Source organism: Bidens hawaiensis, unplaced genomic scaffold (assembly GCF_021521415.1).
Source record: "Bidens hawaiensis isolate Kalapana, Puna unplaced genomic scaffold, B.hawaiensis_p1.1 tig00014196_1, whole genome shotgun sequence".
Taxonomy (NCBI): domain Eukaryota; kingdom Viridiplantae; phylum Streptophyta; class Magnoliopsida; order Asterales; family Asteraceae; genus Bidens; species Bidens hawaiensis.
Genome location: NW_027492220.1, coordinates 395,435 through 408,447, shown reverse-complemented (window position 1 = coordinate 408,447; position 13,013 = coordinate 395,435).

Sequence of the window (13,013 nt, the reverse complement as noted above, 5' to 3'; positions counted from 1 at the left end):
TTTAACATAGAGAAAACAAGTTTCAAGGAACAATTTTTTCAAATTTTTTTTTATTTTTATTTTTAATTTTTCCACAACTAAGTAAAATAAATACCATCCCCACACTTAGAACGAAATCGTCCTCGATGAGAACAAGGAAAAGAAATAAAATAAAAATAAAACAAAAACAAAAAACAATATACAAAAATAAAACAAAGAATGGGTTACTCCCCTGGTTTGTGTGCAGAATCTTCAATAGCTGTGTAGCAACCAAGCGATCGTATAGCATTTCATTCGTGGCCGCAACCATCAGGAGAACCAGTTCTAAAACGCCATCGTATGTAAGGCCTCGTTCCCGGTAACCCTACTTGGGTGTTGGATTTACTCATAAACACAGTTCTAAAATCAAAGTTAATTAAAACTTTCGCAGAACAATTTAAAACTTCAAACATCACATTACAAAACATTCGTTCTTGTCATAAACATACAAATTGTCTTTTCATAAACATTAATATAAGACGGTCATAACACTTTTTCGTAGATGCCAGTCTCTTTAGCTCATGCCATGTGTCCCTCCTCAAGCTAGCTGCCTCAACCTATTTGCCTGCATGCATACTAAAAGTCAGCTACGCTGAGTGAGTTCTTGATAATCTAATAACATACATTACATTCGTATCCGTACCCATACGTTTCCGAAGATACGTATTCATATCTTCCTTACTATTACTTCTTTCATATATACTTTATATACATACATACGTACTTACATACTTCCTTTCATAAAACCCTATGGTATACGATAAGCTATTCTATCTTAGACATCACAGATATTATAAGGGTCTGGTCCCTAACATCACAGATATTGTAAGGGTCTGGTCCCTAACATCACAGATATTATAAGGGTCTGGTCCCTAACATCACAGATATTATAAGGGTCTGGTCCCTTCTGTCTCGAACAACCATACAACCACACATTCTATCATACGTGCATACTTTACATACTTTCTAGTTATAAAATATATATATATATGCATACTCATTCATATGAATATTCAGTAGTAGCAACATTTAATACACCATCATACACGTATCATATACTTTCCATTCCAGTATGTATATTATCTATCACATAGGAGTATGCACACAGCCCCGAAAACATAACAGATAAAGGGGGCCAGAACTCACCTGGAGTCGGTTTCTCTTTGAGTTAGTAGTATTGCCCTTCCTTAGCTGTGCACGGCTAATTGTGTAACATATTACGAGTGTCAATTATCTGCTACTACTACTTCATACATCTACATTCATGAAACCCACAACTAACGGGGGTCCGGGGGCAGCGCCCCTGGTAGCAGGGTCCAAGGGGCAGAGCCCCTGACTGAGGTTGAGCTCGGAAAAATTTTATTTTCGCTAATAGCCCTTTATCAAAAACGCATCAGAAAATTGAATCACATGGCCATTTCGCTTCGCATGGCATGCGATGCGAAATTCTTGGATTTCGCATGGCATGCGATGCGAAGCCCTTTTTCATGCAATTTAGGCCCGATTACCCTATTTTGTCACTTTAAAGCCATTTTTACTCCTAGACTCTTCCGTGGAACCCGATTTTACCCTTTTTATGGGTTTTGGGTTGTACCAACTCGTAGATCTGGACGTGTTCTTGTTGTTTAAACGGTGTTTACACACGAGATTCTTCCTTCTTCTTAACTCGGATTTGGATTCGGGTGGAAGAGAGAGTATGTGTGTGTTTCTTGTGTGTGGGTGTGTTTGTATGTTTAAAAAGAAAAGAGAAAGAGTGGGGAAGTGGTTGATATTTATAGGGGGCTATGGGCCCCACCACCCACTCTCAATTCCAAATCCAATATTTTCCAAACACTATCACACAATTAAATAAACGACACATGGTCAATAACAAATCCTTCTGTTATTTAATATTCTCAAAATACGGAAGTTACATCATAGCTACCATGCGCATAATATAACCTGCAAAAACTCAAAATTGCTCACGTGTAGCGGCATACAAAACAGAAAACAAAAACATAAAGAAATAAACGTATTTTTGTGTTTTTAGTTTTTTTATAATTTTTTTTGTGAATAATAGAACACCCCTTAAATCGACCGACTCGAATGGAGATTGAGTACGAGCGGTTTCATTTTGGATCATCCTGAAATAAACAAACAAATAAAACATATAGCACAAACAAATAACAGAAATACAAACTCTACAGCTCGGGCAGTCTCCCGAGTGATGCATCCAGCACGTCTACGTCTAGGTGAGCGAGTCAAGGTAGAATACCTCGACAGTCTGACCAGCCATCGGCTTGCCAATGTAGTGCTTCAGTCTATGACCATTCACCTTAAATTTCCTGCTTTATCCTCTATCTCAACAGTGCTATACGGGAAAACCTCAGTGACCGTGAACGGTCCTGACCATCGGGATTTCAACTTCCCGGGAATAACCTCAACCGGGAATTATACAATAAGACCAAATACCCACACTTGAACTGCTTGTTCCCCTTCAACTTTCTATCAAGCACTTCCTTCGTCCGCTCCTTATACCTAAATGACTGTGCGTAGGCATGATCCCTCAGCTCCTCTAACTAGTGCAACTGGTGGAAACGAGTCCAACTTGTCGGACCAATCCCGATGATTCGAACCAACTGTTTTCTCAAGAATACGTTTGATCCCCCGATTACTCACCTCCGCTTGCCCACTAGTCTGTGGGTGGTAGGCGGTTGCAAGCCGATGGGTGACCCCATAGCCTCGCAACGCCTTCTTCATCTGCACATTGCAGAAGTGAGTACCCTAATCACTAATCAACGCCTTTGGGACATCAAAACGAGCAAAAAGGCTATTGAGAAAACGAAGTACAACTCGGGCATCATTCGTGGGTAAGGCCTTGGCCTCAACCCATTTTGAAACATAATCCACAGCCACGAGTATGTACTTGTTCCTACGCGAAGATGGAAACGGTCCCATGAAATCAATGCCCCACACATCAAAAACCTCCCAAACCTGAATAGCATTCTGGGGCATTTCATTTCGCGACGAAATGTTGCTGACATGCTGGCAATGATCAAAAATCCTAACGAACGTGTGCGCATCCTTAAAGATCGAAAGCCAATAAAAACCACAATCAAAGACCTTCTTCACTGTCAAACTCGCACCGTGGTGACCTCCTGTCGGTCCAACATGGCAATGGCTCAGAATCTGCCATCCCTCCTTAACGTCAACACACCTCCTGATCAATTGGTCAGCACCTATACGAATAAGATACAGGTCATCCCAAAGGTAGAACTTAACATCAACAAAGAATTTCTTCTTTTGCTGGTAAGTCATCTTCAGGTAGTACCCGTCCGCAAGATAGTTCGCGAAGTCGGAGAACCATGGAAAACCCTCATCCTGAGCTGAAACAAACATGAGACTCTCTGTCGGGAAGTGGTCATTAATCCTGACCCCTGGCTCTCCTAACTCAGCTCCCTCAAGAAGCGAAAGATGATCGGCCGCCACATTCCCGGCCCCCTTTTTATCACGTATTTCAATATCAAACTCTTGAAGCAATAGGATCCATCGGATAAGACGCGGCTTAACATCCTGTTTGCTGAAGAGGTAACGAATGGCAGAATGATCCGTGTACATAATCGTCTTGGACAGAACTAGATAGGACCTGAATTTATCGAATGCAAACACCACAGCTAAAAGCTCTTTCTCGGTGGTGGTGTAACTCTCCTGTGCACCATTCAATGTCCGACTAGCATAGTAAATCGGATGGAAGTGTTTATCCTTCCGCTGTCCAAGAACCACTCCGACTGCGAAGTCGCTCACATCACACATCAACTCAAAAGGAAGCGATCAGTCGGGAGCAATCATGATCGGGGCGTTAACGAGTTGTCTTTTAAAAGATCAAACTCCTTGATACACTGCTTATAAAACACAAACGGGACATCCTTCTCCAGAAGTTTGGTCATGGGTCTCGCAATTTTAGAAAAATCTTTAATGAACCGATGGTAGAACCCGGCGTGACCCAAGAAACTCCTGATGGATCTCACAGAAGTGGGTGGGGGAAGATTGGAAATGGTCTCGACCTTTGCTCGGTTGACCTCTATCCCCGCACTCCAAATACGATGCCCCAAAACGATGCCCTCGCGTACCATGCAGTGACATTTCTCTCAGTTAAGGACTAGGTTGGTGTCAATGCATCGGGCCAACATTCTCTCAAGGTTGGAGAGACACTGATCAAAAGAGCTCCCAAACACAGAAAAATCGTCCATGAACACCTCCATGGAGTCCTCGATCATGTCATGAAAAATAGCCACCATGCACCTCTGAAATGTGGCTGGAGCGTTACACAACCCGAACGGCATACGTCTATAGGCAAACGTTCCGTACGGGCAGGTAAACGTGGTTTTCTCCTGGTCATCGGGAGTAATCGGAATCTGAAAGTACCCTGATAAACCATCCAAGAAGCAATAATGCTACTGACCTGCCAAACGCTCCAACATCTGATCAATGAAATGTAAAGGAAAGTGGTCTTTCCTTGTGGCATCATTCAATGTGCGGTAATTAATTCAGACTCTCCAACCAGTCACAGTCCTACTGGGAATGAGCTCGTTCCTCTCATTGGTGACGACAGTCATGCCACCCTTTTTAGGAACCACTTGGACTGGACTAACCCACGAACTATCAGAAATGGGGAAAATGATCCCTGCATCAAGGAGTTTGATAATCTCCTTCTTCACCACCTCCTGCATCTTCGAATTAAGTCGCCGCTGCGGCTGAACGACAGTCCTGAAATTATCCTCCATGAGGATTTCATGAGTGCAGAACGAAGGGTTGATACCCTTATTGTCGATAATCTTCCATGCAATGGCCTCCTTGTGCTCTCTCAGCACCCTCAACAACTTCTCTCTCTCGACCTCCATCAACGCAGATGCAATAATAACCGGCAACTTCCTCTCCTCGTCCAAAAACGCGTACTCCAAATGGGTGGGCAAATACTTAAGCTCCAAGGAAGGAAGGGGACTCTCGACGAAAGGTCCCTATAGAGAATCTGATGTCGGAGGCAGATCCTCCATAGATCTCACTGAAAAATCTCCAACATGTTCCATGATGGTATCGATGAAGTACAAGGTGTCATCAGCAGACTTGGGGTGCTTAAGTGATTGTCGAACGTCAAAGGTGACGTTCTCATCCCCAACTCTCAAGATCAACTTACCCTTGCAGACGTCGATCAACGCCTGTGCAGTGGCAAGGAATGGTCGGCCTAAAATAAGCGGTACACTATCATCATCGTTCATGTCCAGAATGACAAAGTCTACCGGGAAGATGAACTTGTCGACACGAACAAGCATGTTCTCGACCACCCCTCGAGGGTATTTCATAGAACGATCAGCAAGCTGGATACTCATCCTGGTAGGCCTCGGTTCGCCTAAACCCAGCTTGCTGTACATGGAATACGGCATAAGATTAATACTGGCACCAAGATCAGCCAGCGCATGAATCACCGTGTCATCACTCAAGATGAAGGGAATCGTGAAACTCCGTGGATCGGACATCTTCTCTGGTAACTTCCTCTGTAAGACAGCAGAACAACTAGCACTCAAAGGAATGGAAGCGACCTTAGCTAACTTCTCTTTATTCGAGAGAATATCCTTAAGGAACTTCGCATGTTTCGGCATCTGAGTCAGTGCCTCAAGGAATGGAATATTAAGGTGAAGCTACTTCAAAAGATCAAAGAATTTGGAGTTCTGCTCCTCATCTCTATCTCTGCGGAGTCTCCCGGAGTATGGAACTCTAGGTTTGTAGACTCTCGGTGGCTCGCTTGGTAACTGCTGTCTCTCGGCATGTGCTGTACTCCCTGGGCTGCTTCTATGATGCACCTGGGCCGGAGGAGACTCCATCTGAATCTCCTCATCCACCTACTCATCTCTATCAACAACTGCAGGTTCCTCGGCCACTCCTCCTCTAGACCTCTCTTGAATCACGGGCTCATCTCGTGCCCCTTCACCGCTCCTAGTAATCACAGCTTTTGCGAATCCTTTCGGGTTTTGCTCGGTATTGCTCAGAAGTGTTCCCGGCTGCCTCTCATTTAAACGATTAGCTATCTCTCCCATCTACTGCTCTAGATTTTGAATTGATGCTCCCTGATTTTTCATGAAGGTTTCGTGCTCACGGATTTTCTCTTGGGTTTCCTTATGACGGGAATCTTCTTGTGTCATGAGTTGGGATAACATCTGTGTCTGCTGTGCCATCATCTCCTCTAAGGTGGGCTTCTTCTCTCCACTGTTCGGCCCCTTCGCTGGAATCTTGGAATAGGCTTTGACGTTGCTGGAAGCCGGACTTATTCCTGCTTCTCTAGTTGGAGTTCTGATTGCCTCTCCATCCCGAATTATAAGAATTGAAAGAATTTTGATTTCGGTTTGGATTGCCTACATAGTCTACCGCCTCCTCCTGAGAAATGACTGGGCACTGAACGGTATCATGCCCACCTCTGTATATCTCGCACAAATTACTCTTTGTCTGCAAGTCCTTCACAATTTTCGCCAACGCCTCGACCTGTGTCGTAAGTGCGGTGTTCGTGTCCACCGAATGCATGTCGCGTGATATCGAATCGACGGTCTTACCACCTCTGGCAGGTGGTCGCTGGTATCCACTCATAGCTAACCCATTAAACAAACTATGCACTCATCCGGGTCCTTCGTCATCAACAAATTCCCTCCCGCCGCCGTGTCAATCATGTTCTGCGTCGCGTACATCACTCCATTATAAAACTTCTCGACAACCACCCAATCTTGCAAGCCGTGGTTCGGGCATAACTCTAACAAATTTTTAAAACGCTCCCATGCCTCATAGAAACTCTCAGTGTCCTCCATCTGAAAAGAATGAATTAGGTTACGCAAACGAGCGGCCTTAGCCGGAGGATCGTATTTCTCAAGAAATTGGGTCTGCAAGGCAGCCCAAGTAGTTATATTGCCCTGTGGGAGGGACTCGAGCCATAGACTCGCATGATCAACGAGTGAAAACGGAAAGACGCGGAGCTTAATGGCGTCTTCGGATACGCCGGCAAGATGGAAAGCGTCGCAGATACGCACGATGCAAGTAAGATGAAAATGCGGGTTCTCGAGAAGTAACCCGTGAAACTGAGCAGAATGAGAAATGGTATTCAGAATATTTGACAGAATCTGCCAGTTTGTAGTAACTCCAATAGCGGGTGATGCGATGCTGGATCTCGCGCCAGCAATGGCCGGACGGGCCCGGTCTGCAACTGTCCTTCTGGGTTCGGCCATAATCCTATCCCTATCGTAGAAGTTGGAAATCGTAGGAGAAGAGGATCGACTATCAACGGATGAAGAAGTGGACGATGGTGAAACGGTGCGACATCTCTCATGAAACTCTCTCTCTGGCTCGGGAAATGCTTCAGTGTCAGGTGGTCCACGAGATCGAGTATGTCGCATACAACTATAAATATCAATAAAATTAGCCAAACTATTCTAACAAATAAGCAAAGCAAAACAAAAATAATTACAAGTAGCACACAAGGTAAATCCTAACTTGAGTCGCTCTTAAAACCCCTAAAACCGTGTCCCCGGCAACGGCGCCAAAAACTTGATGTGTGTCGGATGATATGTCTAAAACAATGGATGACCCTCACAACTAAGCTTTATATTTAAAACCAAAATCCTAAAACCACACACAACCGGCAAGTGTACCGATCGCAAGTAATATAGACCTAGGAAGTCCGAGTATCGAACTCGAGGACACGTAAGGATGCTAATGATCACTAACCCTAGACAAGACCTACCAAAGAATAATATTTAATTGATTTTTGATTTTTAATAACTTAACTTGACTAACCGGACTGACTGAAAAAAGTTACCAAAAATAGAAGTCTTAACGAAAACTTGACTGTGTTGACTTTGGATGGAGAAAAACATCAACCTAGGTTTGAATCAAATTTTAGGTTTAACAAGCAAATGGATTGGATGATATCAAGACACCGGTTCCTAAGGATGACACGACTAAGGATCGCTCAGGCTCACTGGATTACCTCTCGGTCTCACTCAACAAACCTTAACTACTCTTAATCGGCTAAAACGATCAAACCGGAAAACAATTGTTAACGTGTTCTAATGTTAACTCGCTTCTCGGTCTCACCAACACTTGACCCAAATGGTAATGAATACTAAACAACCAAGGATAGAGGAACAATTTAATTTAAACCAAATAGATCAACTAGTCGCTCAAAACACCTAAACCGGACAAGAAACGAACTCGCTCTCGCGCAATTCTAATTCTAGCATGCAAAGGCAATGAGACAACCCTAACTTCTTATCACCTCTCGGTCTCTAAGAAGGTGTCTTACCGCTGACTTTAACCAATATATCACGCAACAAAACCCTACGGTTATACCTACCGCAAACAAACCCTAAACACAAAGTCTAGAATCAAACAAGCACCGATCAATCAATACAAAACTAATTAATCAACGCAAGGGGTTTAAGCAATGAATAAGTAAAATTTCCAGCCATCAAACACAACCTATTTCATGTCTAAATCAAACTTTACAATAACAATTCAAGTCTATCAATCAAACAACCCATAAAACTCATCAAACTCTAACAATAATCATCATTCCTAGGTAGAACCGACAAGATTCGCCTAGCATAATTTTTGGACAGCCGTGAATACTCAATAAAATCATCATATAACTCATTCCAATCATCAATTCAATCATTCAACAATCAACAAGGATCATAAACAATTCAATCTTTAAAGCAATTGCAAAAACTAGTTAACAATTGAACAAGAATATGAAAGTTGATGAACAATGGTATAAAAGAAAGGATATGAGATGTCTCTCGGCTGCACTTGGCTGTGAAAACTGATGGTAAACGATCCCGAGCCTTTGTTCTTGCCTCCTTCTTCTTCCTTAGCCTCCACAAGCTCCAAAACCCTAACTTTTTTACCTTTTCTTTCTTGCTGCCTGCTGGTCCGATCGCACTAGGGGCTGCCTAGAGTTTTATTTTTTATTTTTTTGTATTATAATATAAAAGTAGGCTTGGGATTTTCTATGATGTCAACGGGCCGGGCTTTGAGTTGTTTCTTGAAATCGTAAGTGTAAAAGGTCTTTAAACTCCTCGAGAAGTCCGGTTTTTCTTCCATTAACCCGTAGCCTACACAATAAGCATTATTATGTAAAACCAATATAAAATAAGTTAAAATACATAAAATATAATATAATAACGCAGATAAAAGGTGCGGAAAATAAGTGTGTTTTACAACACATCAAGTACCTTGAATAACACACTCCTCACAAGTTTGTGATGCCTGCTTTCTTGGAAAACATAGTAGACCACCATTTCCAAGACAAGCCGAATCCAGATCAACTAAACCGTTTAATTTAGTTTCAAGAGATCTCTATGGTCCTATCTCGCCATCAACTCATTCAGGCTAGAAGTATATATTTTTATTAGTTGACGAGTGTACAAGGTACATGTAGGTATACTTTCTTGAACCAAAAGATCAAGCGTTTTAGATGTTTAAAGAATTTAAGTTGATGACAGAAATAAAGTTAGGACCAAATTGAAGATGTTTAGAACTGACAGAGGTGGAGAATTCACACCAAATGATTTCTCCAAGTTCTGTAAAGAAAAGGGAATAGCAAGACAACTTACTGCACCATACTCCCCATAATAAAATGGCATGGTAGAACGAAGAATAGAGCAATTCTATCTACTACAAGGAGCAGTTCTATCTACTATAAGGAGTAAGGCATGTTGTCTACATCCTAAAATGAACACCGACAAGAGCTTTAGTTAATAGCACGCCTTTCGAAGCACTTATGGGAGATAAGCATAATTTGAAGTGTTTTAAAATTTTTGGATGTAAGGCATATGAAAAAGTGTTACGATAACACTTAAAGAAGTTGGATGATAGAAGCACTGAAATGGTATATTTAGGTAGTGAACAAGTATCAAAAGCCTATAAACTTTTTAATGCTAGAACTAATAGAATTTATATTAGTAGGTATGTACATTTTGAAGAAAAGGAGTTTTTGAATTGGAAGGAGGATGAAGAATTAATCTTGATTTGTTAAGTGATTAAAGTTCGAGGTTTATTTTGTTAAGTTTGATATTAATATTTGTTTAGTATGGTAAGAATATTATGGATTATTCTAGAATAAGTTTGGCTTGTTTCCCAAGTTAGGTTTGTCTTTGAGAGCAAGTTTAGTAGGTCTATAAATAGGGCCTAGATTATTAGTTTTGTTTGAGAGAGTCAAGAGGAGTCTCTTCTTTATGTAAGTTTGGTAAGCTCGTGATGTTCGTTTGATAAGTTTGTTTAATTATATGAAAAGAGTCAAGGGTTGTCACCCAATATCTCGTGTTCGTTTGTTTGTTTGTGTGTTTGATCTGATTGTTTGATCCGTCTGGGCCAACAATTGGTATCAAAGCTGAGGCTCGAAAAAGTGGTTGGTTATCTATTTTATTTCCGTTCGATCTTCGGATTGCCGTTTGCTGTTTGAGAGAGGAAAAGAAAATGATATTATTTGTGTTTGATTTCTTATTTTCTTTTACGTGGAAAGCCGGTGCCACCAACATATTATATTGATTATTTGGTGTTGAATTATCCTGCTGCTATTTTATTAGCACCATAAGAAGTAGAAAAAAGAATTCAAAGTAAGTGGGTACTTTGAATTAATTGAATTCATTAGGAATCTTGAATTAAGAATTAGAGTGAAGTCGGTAGAAGTTTTAGACTAGTTGGTGAATTATTTCAAGGCACATATTCAAGCAAATTAATTAAATCAAGATAGTAAGCATGTTAGTATAATAGAAAAGGGTGATCGCAGAAAAAAGGTAAAGGTGTTTTGAAGGCAAGTAACAAGTTTGTTTTGGGTTGAAGAAACCGTGAGCAAATAGGAACTGGTTTCGCAAGATTGTTTCCTGGTAAGTAGGAAATCAAGATTTTTTCTTGATGACTTAGAAAAGAAAAGTTTATGCTGTTTAGTTATTTATTGGAGATTGGTTTCAGGATTGGGAATCAATTCCAACTAGAATAGCATACAAAAAGTAAAGATAAGAAAGGCACGATGGTGAGTGGAGGACTCCCAGAATTGACGAAATCGAACTACAAAGTATGGTCGACCAAGATGGAGGGATTTTTGAAAGCTTATGGATTTTGGGAAGTTATTGAACCTACAGTCGGCGTAGCTGTAGATGAAAGGAAGATGTACACTGCGTTGGGGTTCATATGTCCAACCTTACCGGAAGATATCTTGGTACAAGTTGGCATACTCATGAATTCTAAGGAAGTATGGCGTGCTTTGAATATTCGATTTCTTGGAGTGGATAATGTACGAAAGGTAGAAGATGAAATAGCAGCTCAAGAAGCCGCCGAAAAGGAAAGATTGTGTGATATCGCTGAGAAAGAAAGGTTAGATGCAATTGTTCAAGAAGAACAAGCTCGTAAGAAAGAAGAAACTTTGCAAGCTGTTTTGAGAAGTGAATGAAAAGAAAGATTGAATAAAGAAAAGGAGAGAATTTCTACGAAAGAAGAAGAGAAGATTCTGAATCTTCAGGTATGTTTTTCTAACTCAGAAAACCTTGAAGATGAGAAAGTTGTTAAGATAAGTGAGCAGAAGCGAAGTAAGAAATCTGCTACTGAACATGATTATGAGAGTAAAGGATATATGGTTTGGCACGATTCAAAATGATTTGTTTGGAGTTCGTGAAAGTATTGGTAAAGAACAAATTGATGAGAAGAATCAAGTTGAGAAAGAAAGTAGCAATGTTGCTTTAAAGTTAAGCACGGAAGGAACGAATGCTAAGTTTGATTAATCGGTGAAGCAAGTATGTTATGGTCTGCTGAAAAGAAGGAATAAAAGCGAGAAGATGAACAATTCAAGATTAAGCGGGTGAATGAAGAATTAATCTTGATTTGTTAAGTGATTAAAGTTCGAGTTTTATTTTGTTAAGTTTGATATAAATATTTGTTTAGTATGGTAAGAATATTATGGATTATTCAAGAATAAGTTTGGCTTGTTTCCCAAGTTAGGTTTGTCTTGGAGAGGAAGTTTAGTAGGTCTATAAATAGGGTCTAGATTATTAGGGGATACTGTGACATTTGTCAATTTCGGGTTATTTTATACTTGTATTCTTAATGTAAACCCGACCCGTTTTGTATCCCGAACCTTTCGATATTATCAAAATGATGAATTTTATGTTATATATTTGTTTTATAGTTGTCGGATCTAAAAAAAAACCCTTTTCGGTTCTTAAAATGCCCCGAAAACGCTCAAAACGAACTCCAGGGACTAAAACTACTAAAATGAAGACTTGAAAGACCCATTTTTGGTTTGTGCTTTCTTGGGTCTATAACCAACCCATTTTCATGAAACACCCTTTATGAAAGACCCATTCAACTTACCCTATATATACACACCCATCTTCTTCATTTGTGCTTGTTCATTTCCTCACTTCTCTCTCAACTTCTTGAATTCTAAGGTTGTTCTTCATAGTTTGACTCTCAAGGTCAAACTAAGCTAATCTTTCATTTTAACTAACTTCTCGATACTTAAAGCTTGATGTTACAACATATATATAATATAAACTCCTTGTTTACCTTCGGTCTTTCATTTCTCCGGTCTCGGCCGGTTGAAATGTCGGGCTAGTAAGGCAAGGTTACATGGAGGACTTTGTACTTGTTTATATATTTAACAAATCTAACCATATAACTTGTTATACTTGCTTAACTTCTGCATATTTTAGTTTATCGTTCATATTTTTCAAGTTCCATGGTATTGGGTATGTAGTGACTAGCCTCGGTTTCATCCCGAGTTGAGAACCGAACCAAAAACCGAACTTTCGTTTAAAAGCTTTATTGTTAACTTTTTGAATGTAAAACTTGAGTATTATTATTTATAAGTTATTTTACAAGTTCCATGGTAATTGGGTATGTGGTAACCATCCTCGGTCTTATTCCGAGTCAAGGACCGAACCAAAAACCGAACTAAACCGAGTTCACTCGCTTAAGACACA